This window comes from Chionomys nivalis, chromosome 5, assembly GCF_950005125.1.
Source record: "Chionomys nivalis chromosome 5, mChiNiv1.1, whole genome shotgun sequence".
Taxonomy (NCBI): domain Eukaryota; kingdom Metazoa; phylum Chordata; class Mammalia; order Rodentia; family Cricetidae; genus Chionomys; species Chionomys nivalis.
This window is the reverse complement of record NC_080090.1, coordinates 41,179,536-41,199,722: the sequence shown is the minus strand read 5'-3', so window position 1 is coordinate 41,199,722 and position 20,187 is coordinate 41,179,536. Positions and strand designations below refer to the sequence as shown.

General features: G+C 39.3%; 1 protein-coding gene across 4 annotated transcripts in view; it reads left to right on the top strand.

Annotated features, from left to right (window-relative positions):
- Znf385d (zinc finger protein 385D) overlaps positions 1-20,187 on the top strand; it is an 887,297-nt gene that overhangs the window by 485,505 nt on the left and 381,605 nt on the right. The window lies entirely within an intron of this gene.

Here is a 20,187-nt window from a genome sequence, read left to right as displayed (position 1 = left end):
TTTGTGAACCAAGTCTCCACATGGGTGTTGGGAACCAGGTCATTTACCAAAGTAACACATGCTCTTAGCTTCTGAACTATCTCTACAGTTTCTCTTTCTTCTATTTCTTAAAAGAATGTTTACAATTGTATGCTGGGACACATCTGGTAACTGCCTTAAAAATTTATGTGCCAGCACTTGGGAGGCAGAGGCAGGTGGATCTCTGAGAGTTCGAGGCCAGCCTGGTCTACAAAAGCTAGTCCCGAGACAGGCACCAAAGCTACAGAAAAACCATGTCTCAAAAAGAAAAACCCATAAAACAAAACCCCGAAAATTTATGTTTTAATTCCAACTTTATGTCATCTTGCATTTTTGATTGCCATTTCTCATTCCTGGTGGGAATTTCCTAGCTCTATCCATGATAGAAAACATCACATTGTATTTTGGGCAATCTATAACCTTCGAGCTTCTTATTAAAGTAGAGTGCCATAGTATGTGAGCAAGACCCTGAATTTAGAACACATGCATTTCCTGGAAGATGATCCATTGCAAGCTATCGTTCAAATGCCAGTTTAATTTTCAGTCTTTTATTCTATACCACCATATGTGTCTTCCAGAGGCCGCCTGGATTACTGTTCAATAATACTATTCAGTCCATACTGGATTCACTGTGGTTGGTTTCATTCACCCAGGACTTCATTCATCATTGACCTTTTGGTGACCTATGGTTGGTGAACATTCAGGACATTCATTCAGCTCCCTGTTTAACTCATTCTTTTTGCTTCTCAGTTGGGAAATTGGTGTAGTGTTCCCCTTTCACGTTATTATCTCTGGACAAGAGGACAGCAGCAGAAAATGCTCCATTCCTTTCACTCCACCCCATTTTACTGTCCTGGAGCAGACACACAGACCCAGCACTAAGCTGAATAGGTGCCATCTCTACTTGAGTTTTCTCAGAGGGTCAGGGATGCGGTAATCATTTCTACTTCTAGCCATCTCAAAGACTATGGCAGAGAGCAGAGACTGCAAGGCTTAAGGATATGTTTGTCTTTGCTAAGTATCAAATAATTATATCTGAAAGATAATAGTCTATAGCTCTCTGTATAAGGAAAGCATATTTTAGGGGTGTTTTCTTTTCAAAATTCGTATGTACGTGTTTAGTGTGATCCTTTATAATGCTTAAAATTTGAAAGAATGTCTATACTCTTGCCTCCTACTGGTACTGTTCTTTTCTATATAATTTTATCAGTTCAGTTCAAGTTACTATAACAAGATACCACAAATTGTATAGACTATGGATTTAAAAAATTGATCTCATTATTATGGTGCCACTTAGGGATCCTGGTGGTAGCATGCTTGAGACCAGATGAGAATCCTTCTTTTATTATTATTATTATTACAAATTTTCACCTCCTCCCCTCCTTTCATTTCCCTCCCCTCCCCCATTTCTCCTCCCCCTCTCTCTCCAGTCCAAAGAGCAGTCAGGGTTCCCTGCCCTGTGGGAAGTCCGAGGTCCTCCCCCCTCCATCCAGATCTAGGAAGTTGAGGATCCAAACAGACTAGGTTCCCACAAAACCAGTACATGGAGTAGAACCAAAACCCAGTGCCTTTGTCCTTGGCTTCTCAGTCAGTCCTCCATGTCAGCCACATTCAGAGAGTCTGGTTTGATCACATGCTCCATCAGTCCCAGTCCAGCTGGCCTTGGTGGGTTCCCATTAGATCGGCCCCACCGTCACAGTGGATAGGCACACCCCTCACGGCCCTGACTTCCTTGCTCAGGTTCTCTCTCCTTCTGCTCCTCATTTGGACCTTGGGAGCTCAGTCCAGTGCTACAATGTGGGTCTCTGTCTCTATCTCCATCCATCGCCAGATGAAGGTTCTATGGTGATATGCAAGATATTCATCAGAGTGGCTATAGTATAGGGCCAGTTCAGGCGCCCTCTCCTCAGCTGCTCAAGGAACAAGCTGGGGACATCTCCTTGGACATCTGGCAACCCCTCTAGAGTTCAGTCTCTTACCAACCCTCAAATGGCTCCCTTAATTAAGATATAAACAATGACATTTTGAATTTTGCATGCAAATGGATGTAAATGGAGAGCACTATCCTGAGTGAGGTAACCCAGACCCAAAAAGATGAATATGGTATGTACTCACTCATTAGTGGATTCTAGCTATAAATAAAGGACATTGAGGCTATAATTCATGATCCTAGAGATGCTAAATAGGAAGGTGTACCCCCCCAAAAATATGTAGTTATCCTCCTGGATATTGGAAGTATACAAGATTTCCAGGCAAAAATTGAGAGCTTGGGGGTAAGGGTGGGACAAGGGTAAGGGGAGATGGGGAGAGAGAAGTGAGAAGGGGAGGATGGGGAGAGCTTGGGGGAATGGGACAGTTGGGATGGAGGAGGAGTAGATATGGGACCAGGGAAGTATGTATCTTAATTAAGAGAATCCTTCTTATGATCGTCCTCTCTCCTCACTTTGTGATCAGTTGGCTGCACTAATTCAGTTTACTCTAGCTTCACCCTTATCAGCCATTTACGTCCCAAAGGCCTCAGCTGGAATGATAATCACACTGAGGTTACAGTTTCAACCCAGAAATTATAGAGGAACAAAATACACATTCCACAGTATCATGCAAGCAAACTGGTAATGAGCACTTCATGCTTTTAAACTAAAGAATTAAACTCCTTCATAATGTTTTAACATTGGATTCTCATTTTTAACCTTGTCATATAAATGACATGAGGAATGTTTATTCTTATATTTTCAGGGCTTCTAGAACATTGATCAACTGACACATTTTAAAGAGTCTTTTATGTAATGTTAATTATACTAGTTAGTGCTAATATATAGTGTGCATAGAAAATTATATATTGGTCTTGCTCATAAACCATTTATATCACAATACATGTGGTGACTTGTACACTTAATGTCTGACTATTTTAACTTTGTCTGTTGTGGCATATCCCACATTCATCTTTCCATAAACAATATGAATTTTTACTTAAGCATCATTACCTCTGTCATATACATGAATATAATGACAACTTGACATTTTAACACACCAGTGTTCTACAGTTTTCATTAGGTAGTCAGTCTATTTTTTAATTATTGGCTTGTTTTCTCATTTTCTTTAATTCAAAAATATTTTATTCTTAATTATATCTATGTGTATATCTGTGTGCAAGTATGCTATGTATGTGTATATCTGTGTGCAAGTATACCCATGCATATGCATGCAGGTGCCCACAGAGCAAGAAGAGGAGATAAGATTCTGTGGAACTTCAATTGCAGATGGCTGTGAGATGCCTGATGTGGGTGCTGGGACCTCAATGAGGATCCCCAGCAAAACCAAAAGATGGGGCTTAACTTCTGTGCCTTCTATCTACAACTCTTCATTTTATACATATATTACCTTCCCCTCACATATGAAAATGCTTTATGCCTTTGATAGTTTATTTGGGATAGACATGTAAAAGTTAGAGCAGTATCATCTGCTGTGGGACAATGATCTGTACCCTGTCAATTGTATTTTTAATAAAACACTGATAGGCCAGTAGCCAGGCAGGAAGTATAGGGAGGGTGACAAGAACAGGAGAATTTTGGGAAGAGGAAAGATTCAGTCTGCAGTCATCATCCAGACACAGAGGAAGCAAGATGTGACTGCCTCACCGAAAAAGGTACCAAGCTATGTGACTCACACAGACAAGATTTATGGACTAATATAAGTTACAAGAGTTGATAAGAAGCCTGAGCTAATAGGTCAATCAGTTTAGAATTAATGTAGACCTTTTTGTGTTTATTTGGAAATAAACAGATGTGAGACCTGGTGGAACAGAAACCTCAGCCAGCAATCATCCTTAGAAAATTCATGTTTAAAATCTTCGAATGGCAATATATCTCATCTTCGCCATGGAATCCGACATCTGATAAAGTGCTGTGCATCTGGAGATGACGGATAAAAATATTTTCTAATAAAAAAATGACTGCATGCTTGGTATGCAACAGCTGTCACAGCTGGCTTTCTAGGCAGTGAGACTATCTGGATGAGCCACAAAATAGACAATTTAGAAAGAGCAGATTTAAAAATCAATTTAAAGAGTTTATATATTATATGTCAGAAATTACTTTCTATTTCTTATCAGCACAGTGCAGCTCACACTTGTGGGAACGGTGGGAAGTTTCTGCCAGCATTTGGAGGCACTTAGAGTCAAAGTGAGCTGTTTTCTGATTTTCTCAACCCAGTGCCTCACAAAGTCATGATGACCTTATTAATATGTTTAATCCCCATGGGCAAATCTTTCAAAACTGTCTTTCTAATAATTGATTTCAATTCCTAATTTCAACGTGTCATGTGTTATTAAGGCACAAGTCAATGTTTCTCAGTAAAATTATACCAGTGACAGATTTTTGTAGCACTATGGAAAAATCAGGAAACAATTTTAAAATTTAAGCAAGCTGTCAAAGAAAGAGAAACTTATTATTACTGCACCACCTCCTTTTTCTAAAATTTTATCATATTGTAAATATATTTGGAAGAGCTATTCTGTTTAAAAACTTCTTTCATTTTTCTGAAGACGATTCTAAGAGGACTAATCGTACCTTAAGGTAAAGTTACTTAGGGAATGTTATAATGACCTAATCTTACATAGTAATATTTTAAAATTTCCACGATGTTTTTGTTTGCCCAGCTCTATAACTTCCATAGTCGTTTGATCAGAACCTTGAAAAACTTGTGACATTTTACTTTTCACTACACAAATTCCTGGACATGAACACTCCAAAGTTGGTGCAAGAATGGTTACCAATGATGTGGGGGTCTTTGCTCTGTTGCTGGTGAGACCAGGTACCTGAGATACTGAATTGCAGGGAGGAATCCTGTGCTTTTGCTCCCAGTTTCGTTTTGGTGGAGATGAACAACTCAGTGTTAGGAGCAGAGAGGAATTACAGGAAGGAACAAGGAGAAGAGAGATCCCCAATCACACATCCCTAGTGGCAAGCTGACCTCTTCCAACAACCATCTAGTACTATTCTCTGTGACATCTCTCAGTGATACTGTTGTGCTATGAAACCATCAAGGAATTCATGTGCTGTTGAACAGTTGTCCTCGGAAGCCAAACATTTCTCACAAGTCCATTAACAGGGAGACAAACCCAAGTGCCCAAGGTGATAGTGACATTTTGTGTTCAAAGCATGAAAGTATCTCATGTTATGTTTATTTTCTACTTCCATACTTCATGTGAACTAGTTCCTCATGAGAAGATCCTGAGAAGAGCGAACTGGTGTGCTCTCCAGTCTAAGCCAGAAAAGGCCACTGGAATGGAGGAGCAAAGAAAAACAGGCCAGGTCTTCCCTACTATACGAAATTTAAATAGATGTCTCAGGCAGGATCTTTAGTTTACATCAAACTGCTTATTGCTCCATCATATGAATAGCCCTAACTGCAAGGAATGATGGGCAATATTAATGGGCAAAACATGACTGGGGTCTAATTTGTAACATAAATTGGGAAATTAGAAATTCTGTACAATATGATGCATCTTTGCTTAATACCACAGAAAGATTTAGGTTTTTAAATATAAAATGTATAGGAATGTAGTTTATACAGTTATGAAAATTAGGAAGCATATGTATTGGACAAAGAAACCAACAAAAGAGGTTATCACTATTGATTATGCATAGAATATTTTATACAAAAATACCATTTCTTTCCTTTCACCCTGCCTTTGGCTTTCCATCTCTTTATTTATTCAGGACAACTGCAACATTAGGCAGCAATAATAAAAGCAAAGCTAGAATCTTTTGCATTTTTTTAAAATACATTTGGTTGAACATGATATTAAAGCTGATATAAAAATAAGATTTGGATAATAGAGAAAATATAAAAGTTTAGGAAATTACTTTCTTCACTAAATTTACCTCACACCTTCTAAGCCACACAAGCATTTCGTGTGGTATGAATAGGCAACTATGACATTAACAAAATGCTTCGTGTGGCTTCCTGTGATTTAGGCAGCACGTTTTTCCCTCAAATATTATCTAAGAATTAAATTGACACTGGCACCTTTGCACTGGTATCAAGCTCAGTCTATATCTGTATTTTTTTTTAATCAGTGCAGTTTTATCCAGGCTTTATTTGTAGGGACTACATAAGGAGACTGAAGATTTGGTGGGTGACTGTTGTGAGGGCCACAGGAACATCTCAGAAACTTTCCATAAATCTCCCTCAGAGCATGGCCCTTTGAAAGTCATACCATGGTCCCGAGAAGCTTAGAAATAGTTGGGGACTGGGCAGGTGACTCAGATCCTACAGTGTTTACATTATAAGCATAAGAATTTCCAGGCCAAGCTTGTAGTTTGTGGTTTATAATAACAGTTGGTGGGGAGCCAGAGGCAGGAGGATTCCTGGGATTTACTGACCAATGGGTGAGCTCCAGATTCAGTGAGAGATTTGCTTTCAAAAATTAAGTTGGACAGGATAAAGAGAAATATCTGCTTTTGACCTCTGAACTTTCCACTCATGTACATATATGCTTCGTTTCATGATGGGATGTGACCAGGATGTGGAAGCCAATTTCCTTCCTTAAATTGCTTTGACCAGAATGTTCAATCTCAGCAATAGAAAGGAAACGGGAATATTATAGTCTTCTATGCTTTTCTATCTTGTCACCAGTACAAAAAAGAAAAAAGAAAAAGAAAATACGAACCAACAGAAAGCAGATGCTGTGCAGCAATGGGGGTTTGTTTTCTAATAAACAAGTGCAAAGTTGTTAAACAAGTGCAAAGTTGGTGCATGCCACCCTCTGTCAGAGTTTCCTAAACCTCCCTGTTGGAGTTGCCTCTGATCTTAACTATCACAAATATTGTAAAATGGAAGTTTGAGATCTAAAAGAGCATGTAGATTATTAAAATGAAATTGGCTGTAGAATGAATACAGTAGTAAGGAGTGAGGAATAATTAAGACAAAGAGTGTACTACCTAGTTTTCACCAAAATGCCTCACTTAACCCAATGTAAAGAAGGACAGACTGATTGGGGAATCATGATGTCCACGGTTGTTTGGCCTTGGGAAGAGCTTTATGGTGGTCAAAGTATTTGGAAAAGGACATCCATTTGCTTCCTGGTCACAGCTATTGTAGCAAGAAACTACAAGGGACTTCCAGAGACCTATATCTCCAGTGACCTATTTTCTCCTGCGTTCCATCTTTTGACACAGTACCTCTATTTTTTGTCACCACAATATTTGTCATCTCAATAGCATCACCATGTTTTGAATCCATCAAATACTCAATTTATTCATTAGTCTTGATGATCTAATTACCTCTAGAAATAAAAAGATCAATACAGTCCAGAACTGGACTTCCTTAACCTTCTTAGGCTTTTGCACTCAATCAAATTGACAGTTAATATTAACTGCCACAGGGGCTCATAGTGCTACTGTTCTTGGTAGTATTCAGTATGCAAATGAACAAACAGCAGTTGTGATAAAGTGCTATAGGAAAAAGGGAAGCTGCCAGGGAGGGAGAGCCGAAAGAAGCAAAGTGCCTCTGGGGCACTCAATGAGTGAGCACGCTTTACTGTCTGGCTACCATCAGGTCAGTTGTCTGAGGAAAGGCAAGAAGATTATTTATTCAAACACTATGAGAGATACCCTATCATACAACAAAAGTATATGCTTAACTATGTTCATAGCAGCATTGTTTGTAATAGCCAGAACCTGGAAACAACCTAGATGCCCTTCAATGGAAGAATGGATGAAAAAAGTATGGAATATATACATATTAGAGTACTACTCAGCAGTAAAAAACAATGACTTCTTGAATTTTGCATACAAATGGACGGAAATAGAAAACACTATCCTGAATGAGGTAAGCCAGACCCAAAAAGAGGAACATGGGATGTACTCACTCATATTTGGTTTCTACCCATAAATAAAGTACATTGAGCCTATAATTCATGATCCTAGAGAAGCTAAATAAGAAGGTGAACCCAAAGAAAAACATATAAGCATCCTCCTGAATATTAACCTTCATCAGGCGATGAAAGGAGACAGAGACAAAGATCCACATTGGAGCACCGGACTGAAATCCCAAGGTCCAAATCAGGAGCAGAAGGAGAGAAAGCATGAGCAAGGAACTCAGGACCGCGAGGGGTGCACCCACACACTGAGACTATGGGGATGTTCTATCAGGAACTCACCAAGGCCAGCTGGCCTGGGTCTGAAAAAGCATGGGATAAAACGGGACTTGCTGAATATAGCGGACAATGAGGACTACTGAGAACTCAAGAACAATGGCAATGGGTTTTTGATCCTACTGCACATACTGGCTTTGTGGGAGCCTAGGCAGTTTGCATGCTCACCTTACTAGACCTGGATGGAGGTGGGTGGTCCTTGGACTTCCCACAGGGCAGAGAACCCTGATTGCTCTTTGGGCTGACGAGGGAGGGGGACTTGATCGGGGGAGGGGGAGGGAAATGGGAGGCGGTAGCGGGGAAGAGGCAGAAATCTTTAAGAAATAAATAAATAAAACACACACACACACACACAACACTATGTATTTGCAGACGATATAGTTTGATGGTGTCTGAAATGCTTTGAAAGCGATCAGAATCCCATTTTGTGGTGTGATGGAGGGGAGTAGGAGAGATAGACAGTAGGCATTTCAGTCAAGCCCAGATAGCCTTTGTTTTCTAGGCGCTCCAAGCCTGAAGAGGTTACCACTCTTCCTCCCCACACACCTGCATTATGATTACGTATAGATGCTGCCTATCGTCAACATGACAGGATCACGATGACGTAGGAGGAAAGCCTTTGGTCGCCTGGAAGGCGTTATTCTGATTACGGCGTTATGGGAAGACCCGCTCTGAAACGTAGATGCCCCATTTCCCAGGCTGGAGTCCTGGACTGCGTGCAATGCAGAAAACTATTTGAACCCCAGAGCTCATCCTTCTCTGTTCCATGACTGAGAGAGCAATACAGCCAGCTGCACCCTAGAACTGTAACACAAAATAAACCTATCCATTGTCAGTTGTAGTTGATGGTTATTTTTATAGCCACAGGAAGGAGCTAAGAGACAATTCCACTTGACAGACAGTAGAAGATGAGGTAAAACTCAGTCTTATGACTGTGACTGTGTTCTTAAAATCACTGAGAAAAACTGAGCCAGCGCTAGGAAGAGCCAGATTTCAGGAGATGGGACCATCCGAATTGCTCTGTTGGGTCATCATGTAAAAGTCAATGTCCCTTAAGGGAGCGACGGGACTACGTAAAACAACCAGAGACAAATGTCTCAGTCCTGGAAATAGATTTTGGTCTTTCTCCTAGTGGCAATGTGGCTGTTGGAATTGACGTGGGTCTGAGATCTAAGGTAAGGGGTCACTGAAAATAAGCAGCATTCACTCGCATCCAAACAGACTAGGCTCCCAAAAAGCCAGTACATGCAGTAGAATCAAAACCCAGTGTCGTTATCATTGGCTTCTCAGTACGCCCTCATTGTCATCCTCATTCAGAGAGTCTGATTTGATCACATGCTCATTCAGTCCCAGTCCAGCTGGCCTTGGTGAGCTCCCAATAGATCAGTCCCTCTGTCTCCGTGGGTGGACGCACCCCTCGCGATCCTGACTTCCTTGCTCATGCTCTCCCTCCTTCTGCTCTTCATCTGGACCTTGGGACCTCAGTCCAGTGCTCCAATGTAGGTCTCTGTCCTTATCTCCATTCATCGCCAGATGAAGGTTCTATAATGATATGCAAGATATTCATCAATGTGGCTATGGGAGGAGACCAGTTAAGGCACCCTCTCCTCTGCTGCCCACAGACCTAGCTGGGGAAATCCCCTTAGACAACTGGGAACCCCTCTAGAGCCAAGTCTCTTGCCAACCCTAAAATGACTCCCTTAGTTAAGATATCTTCTTCCCTGCTCTCATATCAACCCTTCCTCCATCTAAACCATCCCATTTCCCCAAGCTCTCCCCAATCCTCCCCTTCTCCCTTCTCTCTCCCTATCTTCTCTTCTCCCCACCCCACCTCCACTCCCATGCTCCCAACTTTTGCCTGGCGATCCTGTCTACTTCCAATATCCAGGAGGATAAATATAAGTAAAAGAAAAAGGAGAAAGGAGAGTGAAAAAATTTCAAAGCACATTATATGAATTTGTAAAAGAATCAGGGAGAATTTTTTAAATTTTATTTATTTATTTATTTATTAAAAATTTCCACCTCCTCCCATCCTCCCATTTCCCTTCCCCTCACCCCCTCCCCCTCCCCCTCACTCCCCAGTCCTAAGGTTTTTTTTTTCTTTTTTTTTGGTTTCACCTTCTTATTTAGCTTCTCTAGGATCATAGACTATAGGCTAATGTCCTTTGTTTATGGCTAGAATCCACTTATGAGTGAGTACATACCATATTCTTCTTTGGGGGTGTGGATTATCTCACTCAGTAAAGTGTTTTCTATTTCCATCCATTTGCATGCAAAATTCAAGATGTCATTGTTTTTTTACCGCTGAGTAGAACTCTAAAGTGTATATGTGCCACACCTTCTTTATCTATTCTTCTGTTAAGGGTCACCTAGGTTGTTTCCAGATTCTGGCTATTACAAATAGTGCTGCTATGAACATAATTGAACAAATGCTTTTGTAACATGATTGGGCATCTCTTGGGTATATTCCAAAGAGTGGAATTGCTGGATCCCGAGGTAGGTTGACTCCCAGTTTCCGGAGAAACTGCCACACTGATTTCCAAAGTGGTTGCATTAGTAGTTTTCTTCTTTTCTTTTCTTTTTTGGTTTTCCAAGACAGGGTTTCTCTGTAGCTTTGGAACCTGTTCTGGAACTAACTCTTGTAGATCATGCTGGCCTTGAACTTACAGAGATCTGCCTGCTTCCGCTCCTGAGTGCTGGAATTAAAGGAGTGTGCCACCACTGACTGGCTGAAATAGTATTCTTAAAAGAAATGATAGGTATTTTAGCTTGATTTTCAAACATCATTCATTTTACTGCCAGGAATTAAAGAAAAGGTAGATAGGTTGGAACACAGAGACTGCACAGGGAGCATCCTTGAACCAATAAACCACCCACCTGGAGCCTTGATTGTCGCACAATCGTTTACAGTTCCATTTTTTCATCTGTAAAATTAAGCTAAGAATGGACATTAAGCCAGACAATGCTTTTTGGAAATAATTAGAGAAAGGGAGGGTTATAGAGACTAAAGAGAAGTGAATTGCCCAAGGATTGACAATTCTTTATTGGAAAGGGGTTTGAGAACCCTGTCTACTGGCTGTCTCAAAACACTTCCCCACAGACACTGGGCTGAGGACACACCCCTGGCAAAGCTTGACAAATGAAAATGTCACTTATGAAGCCTTTGAATAATTTCCACATCAGCAATCTGCATCCCCTGTAGAAGCTGAAGCATTTTCTTGTGATATTTACTCAATTTTTCATCTGACTGATTTCTTCAAAACCTCCCTCTCCCTGGATAGTTGTAGTTCTCACGATTGTGTTTATTCTAATTACAGCTGGCCCCAAGAGACTTATTTTGCCCTTTTGATCTTACATGGAAGTTGCATTTCATTGTATAAAAAAAAACAAATTAAAAATTCATAGAGGGCATTAATTGTGAACAAAAGTCATGTGGTATAAATAAAGGGGACTCTGTATATGAAAACAGGCACATCAAGAATATTTAAATTTAGTTTGTAGTTGTAAGCAAAGGGGTTTGTGTCTAGGAAAAACATACATGTGTTTTGTTTCGTCTTGGAACCTCACAAGTTCTGAGCTGAACCGATATACAGCTTTGTCAAATCACCTTCCTTTAGTCTTGGGATGAGTACTTCAAGCTGAAATTCCTTCATTTTCTAAGCGTGAAATGGAAGTTCTTCATAAGTTCACAGCAGTCCAGTTGATGTGCAATGATACAGGATACCTTACCCCCAACTGGCTGTGTCAGAGACAGGTGCAGTTCCAATGAGCCAAGATTAACTGTCCCAAGGGAAGTGAGAAGATGCCGACAAAAATGCCTGTGATTCTCGATGCACTGTCCTCTAGGTTACATTTTATTTCAGCTATAACAGGAATGGAAACATGTGCCATTTGTGGCTCAGAGGAAACACCAGTGGCTCCTCAGAATCCTTTCAAAGTTACTACACTTTCAAAGAAAATATTTTTTTCTTCAATATAAAATTAAACAAAAAATCAAAATACTTTCAAAAAAACATATTAAGGAAAATAATGAGTGCTTTTGGTGTCATAAGAGTTAACCAGCAAACAGACCACCCTATCAATAATGTTGACCCTGGTTTACAAAGCAAACATCTGGGATCAAAACTCAGTATTAGTAGAGTGTTTATGGCATGCTCTTAAGTTCTACCTAGAGCCTGCTAATAAGGTATGCCATTGTGGATGCACTCAGCCTCCCATCTCTCTTGATGTTAATGTGCTAGCAGCATCCTCTGTGGAGAATGTTCATAAGCTCTGGGGTGGGGTGGGGTAGTTTCACTCAGGCAGTGATGAGGGCAGCTCTTCAGAAGGATCAGGGTATAGATGCTGTGATGTAGGGTCATTTTGCCTTTGGGCCTGACAGGCTCTGGTTCATATGAAGACCCCAGGATCCCTAGGGTGATGGTTAGCACTCATTTCCACTCTTCCTTCTCTCCTCCCTGATCTCTGTTCACTCACTAGTCTTCGCCTATAGTCCTTAAGCCTGATGACTTTCAGGGCATCTCAGGTTACATTGTCTCTCAGGTGAGTCTGCAGCCAGTCTTATTTTTACATTAGGTATGAGAACAGAAAGGTCCGGAGTTTAAGCAACTTGTCAGTTTGCCCAAGGAATGGCATTAGATGGTCAATGATTCCTATATGGCACCTTTTAATTTCCAAACTAGGGCTATCACCCAGAGCAACAATCCCACCTCCAAATGCCATGGCTATCCTTCATCATCAGGAGCTCATGCATATTCACCTACTGTATATTATAAGTCAAAACAATCCATTTTGAAACAAAAATTCTTTTTCTACAAGATAAGATGTTAAGGCGGGTGCTTAGCTGAGGATTTTGTGATGTCTGTCTTTAGAAACATCATTTTATTCTGGTTTTTCAAAGAGCTCATTACTTTCTGCTTTAGGGGACATGTGTATGTATGTGTATGTGTGTGGTGTGAGGGTGAGAATGTGTGTGTGTGCATGTGTATGTGTGTGTCTCTCTGTGTGTGTAGAGAGAGAGAGAGACATGGCATGCTTTGGAAACAAAATCCATCTGAAAACTTAGATTTATTAAATGATTAACCCCATTATCAAGACTAAACCATAAAACCTTTCCTATATTGTTTTTGCTGTTTCAGAAACATTTAACTATATAGAATTAACTATATAGAATACATTTAAAATTCTCTGGGAATATTTGGATCATGGTGTACTTATATCTTCTAGTTTGTCATTGTCCAGCATGTGAGGCTGTTTAGGAATCTGCCTAGCCCCTCCCCAGACCAAAATATAATTGCTTTCCCTTTGCAGAAAGTGCTGGAAGATGTCATTTCTTGCTTGATCAACTTTTCAGGCACAAGGGACTTTGAATCCTTATAGATGCTGCATTTTCTAAGCAACCAGTATTCTGTTTTTTGCCCCCTTTCGGTTTTTAGAATCAGGGCCTTTTGCAGGCTAGGATAACCTAGAAAGTTTCATAATGCTAACAAAGACCTTTTTTTTGACTGCTTGATCCTTCTGCTTTCTCCCAAGTGCTGGGATTAGAGGCACACACCTTACACCTGCCCCAACACCTACATTTCCATACTTTTAAGATGATAGTAATGGCATTTTTCTACAACTTGTATTATTTTCTCCAGTGTTGTCCTTTAAACCTTTTATTACTTTCTAAATGTGTGTGTGTGTGTGTGTGTTGCACAACTGTGTGTTTGTACATGCCAGCACACACATAGGAGCTCATAGGGCTACTGGTTAGAATTGTCTCTCCAGCATGGAGGGCCTGGGGATAAAACTCAGGTGATCAGACTTGGTGCATCAAGTGCCTTTACCCACTGTGGCCCTTGTTTGTTTGTTTGATGTGTGTGTGTGTGTGTGTGTGTATGTGTTTCATTCAGAAGACAAGATGGAGGAGTCAGTGTGTCCCTTCCATCATGTAGGTCCCCTGGATAGAACTCAGGTCATCAGGTTTGGGTGCAATCACATTTACCATCTGTGTCATTTTGCCAATCATCTTTGGTGTTATCCTCTAGAAACTTGTTTATTTGTTTTTACATTTAGCTTTTACACTCTGGTCTGCTTTTTATGAGGAGTAGAAGCTTGATCTCACTTTTGTTTGCTGATGTCTAGTTGTTGCAGTACCATCTTATTTATTGTTTTGAAGCATCTTTTTTCCTTTATACTGTTTCTTGTTTGTTTGCTTGCTTGGTTGGGTTTTTGTTTGTTTTTTTTTTCCTTTGTTCATTTGTTTTCCTGTCTTGTCAAAATTCGGCTGTCTGTACGTGAGCAGGCTTTGTAGCCTTTGCGGCAGCATCTTTCTTGTTGACACCATCATCACACTGGCTCCACTCCTGTAAGTTTATAATAAGCTTTGTGGGAGCCTCAGTCCTCCAACTTGGTTTTTCATCAGGGTTTTATCAGCTCTCTTGGTCTTTTGCATCTTCATCAAAACTTCACAGACCAATAAACCTTATAAATATTTTGTTAATACCTAAAAAATAATTTGGAGGATTTTCAAATTGTTGTTAGAGCTATGGATAAGCCTAGTAAAAAGTGATATGTTCCCAACACATTGATGGTCTGTTGTAATTGGATGTGGCATACATCTTCATTCCATTTACCTAGTTACTTGCTTCTTTCATTGGTGCTTTAATTTTCCTGATGTAAATCCTACAAATATTGTCAGGAGTACAAATATAAACTTCATTGTATTGAAATTTTAAATCTTCTCTGTGGTATGCAACAAAGCAGTTGATGTGTTTATATTACTCATTATCATCATTTCCTTTCTGTCGCTGTTATAAATCATGTGACAAAGTGCAACATAGGAAAGGAGAAAGGAGTTTAATTACAGCTTCTCTTTCCAAGCTGCCATCTTTTATTGTGGGAACTTGTAACATCTCATTTGTTAACTTCCACCATGAGCAGAGAAAAATGCGTGTGTACATGTTTGCTTTCCTGCTTGCTTTTGCTCATCCTGATTTTGCACAGGCCATGGCTCCTAGCCTAGGGAATATTGCCATCCACAGTGGACTGACTATTCCCATATCAATTAACTTACTATAACCCCCCCCACACACATACACACACACACACAGACTGGCATACAGGTCAACCACTGGAAACAATTCCCTCTTAAAATTCGCTTGCATAATGATTCTAGATTATATTTAATTGGTAGAGGTAACCATCATACCTCTGTAGCCTGAACTCTGTTGCAAGCAATCTGTTAGTTCTTTGTGGGTTTCTCTATAAATAAACTGTATCATCTACTGTCATGGATCATCTTAAGTTTTCGTCTCACTGTGTTTCTAATTTGCTTCCATCTCTTCTTGAATTTCTTTGGATGAGACTTCTAGCACAACATGGTATAAGAAACTTAGTGGAAGAGGAATCTTTTCTTTTTTTCTGATCTCAGTGCCTAAGTTTATAGCTCCCTCTCAGGAAGCAAGGATTTGTTTTAGGTTTTGTTTAAATATTCTTCATGAAATGATCATGTGATAGGTTTTTCCTTGTACCATTTATTATTGTGATGATCAATTACATTAATTGACTTTGTAAGTGTTGATCTAACCTTTAATAACTAGTACAAATTCCAATTTGTAAAGATATGTATTTTGTTTTTCATTTTTGGATTGATTCTGAAGTATTCAGATAAAGGATTTTATATTTTGTTAGTCTTATGTCTATTTCCCTAAGACACTACTCTGTGCTTTTGTTGTTGTCAAAGCTTTGTCTGACTTTGGTAATTGTCTAATGCGGGGTTCATAAACTGAGTTAGAAAATCTGTGCTGTCCTAGCTGTTCAGTTGGTGGTGAATAGAAAGTGAAGACTGGTAGATACCCATCAGTATACTTTTCAGTATATTCTGACTCTTGGATGCCAAAGTATGAGAGAAACTTGGTGCATGTTGTATTAAGTAAACAAAGCATCAAGTTACAGTGCACATTAGATGCCAACTACAAAATTTAACCTTGAACTCCTTGGTCTTTGATGCTCTTGTTGGTTATCTTCTCTGTTTAGCTAGATGGCCATTATCCTTTTGTCTCTAAGCAGTATGCTTCTGATATCATTTCACATCGTTGTAGCTAACTGCAGCTTAAAGAGTACTTTCTGTTTACCACGGAGGATGGGTCATTTATTTTTATGACATATTTTTAATAAGCATCCCAATTCCCTATATTCCCTATGTTGGGAATAATAATTTGAAGGAGCACTAGCAAATGAAAACTTTATTTCTGAACTTTCTTTTGCCAAAGAAATTAGGGTTAAAATTCACTGATTATTCAACACTTTCTAATATCCTGCCCCAAGTTTTATGATTACCCTTTGAGAAGATATCTTGTCCTCCTATGGATAGAATTAGCACAATTCCTTTGGCTGCTATCTTTTTTGCCTCAGGATCCAAGAAAAGGCATTTTAAAACATTGCTTGAGCTTATTTACCTCATGGATGCCATCAAAGGTACACCATATCCCTCTCTGGCCATTATTTTCAGACTCAGCTGTCCTGTGCCCACAGCTGCCACTCCACCAAAGCGGAACAGACACTAATGGCCATGTGCCCCTCCCTTAGCCAAGCGTCTGGCAGTGGCCACTAATAAAACCATCTGTCACTGAGATGAGTTCATAGCTGCCACTATTGTAACTTGAGGATGCATAGACTTGCCAGGCTTCTTAGTTATTGGAGGTGCAATGCGGTCCCTGGGGCCCAGAGCAACTGTGAATATAATTATGCAAAAAGAAAAGAAAAGAAAGGACTTAGTTGGCTTTCCATTGACGCTAGGTGATCTTAGAGCAGGCAGACACTGCTGTTAGATAACTCAACTTAAAGGGTGATCTGAGGACAACCAGTGCTGGAACAGTCAAACTAAAGCATTACATTCTCTTCTTTCATTAAACTTTTATTTTGTTTTAATTAAGGATCATACAGGTTTCCTTGATATAATGCGCAACACCAAAGACAATGTGTGTGTCCAGGAGCTGAAAACTTGGTCTTTCACCTTAAACAAAGGGGTGACATGGAATGGATCTGTCATGGCCACATATAACATGTTAATACTCGATAATCATTTGATTTAGAACAATATTTTGCGATGTATAAGAATATCTTCAGTCTTCTGAGGGAGTAGGTAGATGCTACTGAAAGCACAGTACATGAGATTTTACAGTAACAACAAAGAGAAAATTGGAATTTTGAATTTAGGTTTTTTCCCCTTAACTCCTTTTTGTTCTACCACCAACAGAATGAATAGAATCAGTTACAAACGTTTCAATTCTTTTAATGTTAATACATCTTAGGTTATTCTTATTATAATTGATTTGAACAATGTCAACTTAGCACAAACATAAATTATCTATATAAGAAGTCTCTCCTGGAAAGAAGTGCTGATATCTGGATTAATGAGGAAATATCATTTAGATTGTGGATGGAGCCTTCTAGTAGCAATATTCACAAAAGGGCATAGCAGAAAAAAAGTTTATCTTGCCTTTTGCTCATTGGCCTTCCCTCTTGCTGCTGAATTAACTTGTCCTGCTGGCTGTTGCTACTAATGATTCCTCTGCTGATATAGAACCAAAGTTTCTAAGCTCTCATTGGTGACTAGAGACCAGCAGATCTCCAGGAACCTCTGGACTTCAGGAACAGATTGAGATGACTGAGTTGTGGATGGAGCAACTACAAGGTTCTCATCTCTCAGATGTGATTCTGCTTTAGTTACTATTTTGAAGCTGGCTTAATATTCATACATTTAATCATAAAGATATGTTTTTCATTGTGTTGCACTGCTTTTCTTCTTCTACAGAACCCTGGATAATATAATCTTGTTTCTGTTACAATACCACATTTGGGGACTGTGATTGGAATTAGTACCCTTATCCAGGAGATTCCCAAAGTGCTAATTCCTTCATGAAAAATCAATTAGAAGGTAGTAGCATCTACGAACCCAATCCTGTTCTGCTTATAGCTGATCTTCGACTGTCCAGCTTCTAGAACAGTGAGGAATGAGGTTATTCAGTTCATGAGCTACCTTATGGTGGTATTTATGGTAGCAGTTTAAAGAGACATCTTAGTCTTCTCCTCGGCATCTCTGGATTTCTGGAGATGGCTCAGAGATCAATAGTGACCACAGTCATATTCTTTCCATTCTCAGCCTCTTTGCTTTAAGGTTTCTCATTTTTTCTCTTTCTGCCCATTGTCTCATTCCCATTGCTCCACCATGAACAAGGCTCCACAGCACAACTCTTACCTCTAGCATGTTCTTGCTGCTGCATCTTCATTACTTGATAGGAGGTAGATCTCATCCTTGGTCACACTTTTTCCTCTTTCCTTTTTTCTTCCATGTTATATTCTCAATCCTGAACCCTGTTATTATCTACAATGTTATAGAAGTCATGGGTACAGAGGGAGACTAGCCAAAAAAAATAGCTTAAATTTCTTAATTGTTTTTGCGCCTCTTAATGGAAAATATGGAGAATGAATACAAAACTCTCTGTTGCAAACTTTTTCCAATGAAAAGAATGCCCTAGAAATTTTTGTCATGATTAAATGGTGGTTTCATGAACACACAGCAGTAAATGTGCCCAACCTTTATGGATCAAGGGAATCTAAAGTGTGTCTTTATCATGTTTTGTTTATTTAACAGAATTCCACTTTTAACTGGGCAATGAGTGTTCTGAGCAGAGAATCAATTAAAAAATATTTGTCAGGGTCTGTTTTCTTCCAAATAAATTGTCTGTAAGCTTATAACAGCCACAACACGAACTGTAATCTCTCTGGGCCTCATTTCTTTATTTAAAGAGAATAGATTTTGAAAGTGGTTGCTCCTAAAGTTTTTAGCATGGCATTTCCTAAAATGACTTGGGGATTTTGGAAAATGCGAGCTCTGATTCACTAGCTCTAGGTCAGGCCTGGAGAATCTCGGATTCTAGCAAATTTTCAGCAGATGCTGACATTTTGGCTGCCAGGATCATATTTGGAGTTAACAACAGCAACAAAACTTGATGTTCTTTTGTTACTTTCATTTGCAAAATTGCTGTAAAACTCACTCACTTCTCAATGGAGTGACACTTGAGGCTGATAAAAAATTCTTCTGGAGAGATTATTTTGTACTGCTCCTGAAGAAGACTAGAGTTCAGTACCAGCACCCACTTGGGAAGTTTACAAATGATTCTAATTCCAGCTCCAGGGCATCAAATGACTCTGGTATCCACAGGTGCATGCATACATAATTGTCTCTGGTCTGAACACACATACACACACACACACACACACACCACATACATATATATAATCAAAATGAAAGAAATCAAAAATGCTCATTTAGCAATAGCCCAGTTGATTTTTTTTCATAGACTACAATTGCTACATTTATTATTTAAACTAGTTTTTAACTTTTTAATATGAGATACTTTTGTACATGCTTTGTCATTTTGTTATACCTGATTTTGTAAAGTGGTCTCTTGGAAACTGAATTCGGGGATTATGGTTGTCTAGTAATAATTTACTGATTAAATGGTCCCCTTGATTTTACTATTTAATAAAGGAAAAACTGAAACACAGACAATGTTCATGGCTGACCATGGCATGTCTATCACATAGACAAAGACACTTGTCTTCCCCACATCTAACGTACTCTATTCAGTGTTACATATGCATTCATTTTTACACACTAATATTAGCATTTATAGCAAGATTATTCCACAGTTTATCTGCATTCTAAATTCTTAGGCTAGTAGCCGCCTACTACATACTCCAAAACCTCTGTACAAAAGTTCTCAAAAGATGAAGTACAAATATCCAATTAACATATAAAATATTCAGTGTCCTTAGCCATAAGATAATACGACTTAAAACTATACTGGGACTCTGTGTCACCCCAGTTAGAATAGTTACTCTAGCGAAGGAGATGAGTTCAGATGGAGATAAAGACCAAGTGAGAAAAGGAAACCTATGTGCTGTTGCTGGGAATGTAAATTGATGCAGCCATATGAAAATCTGTATGAAGCTTCCTCAAA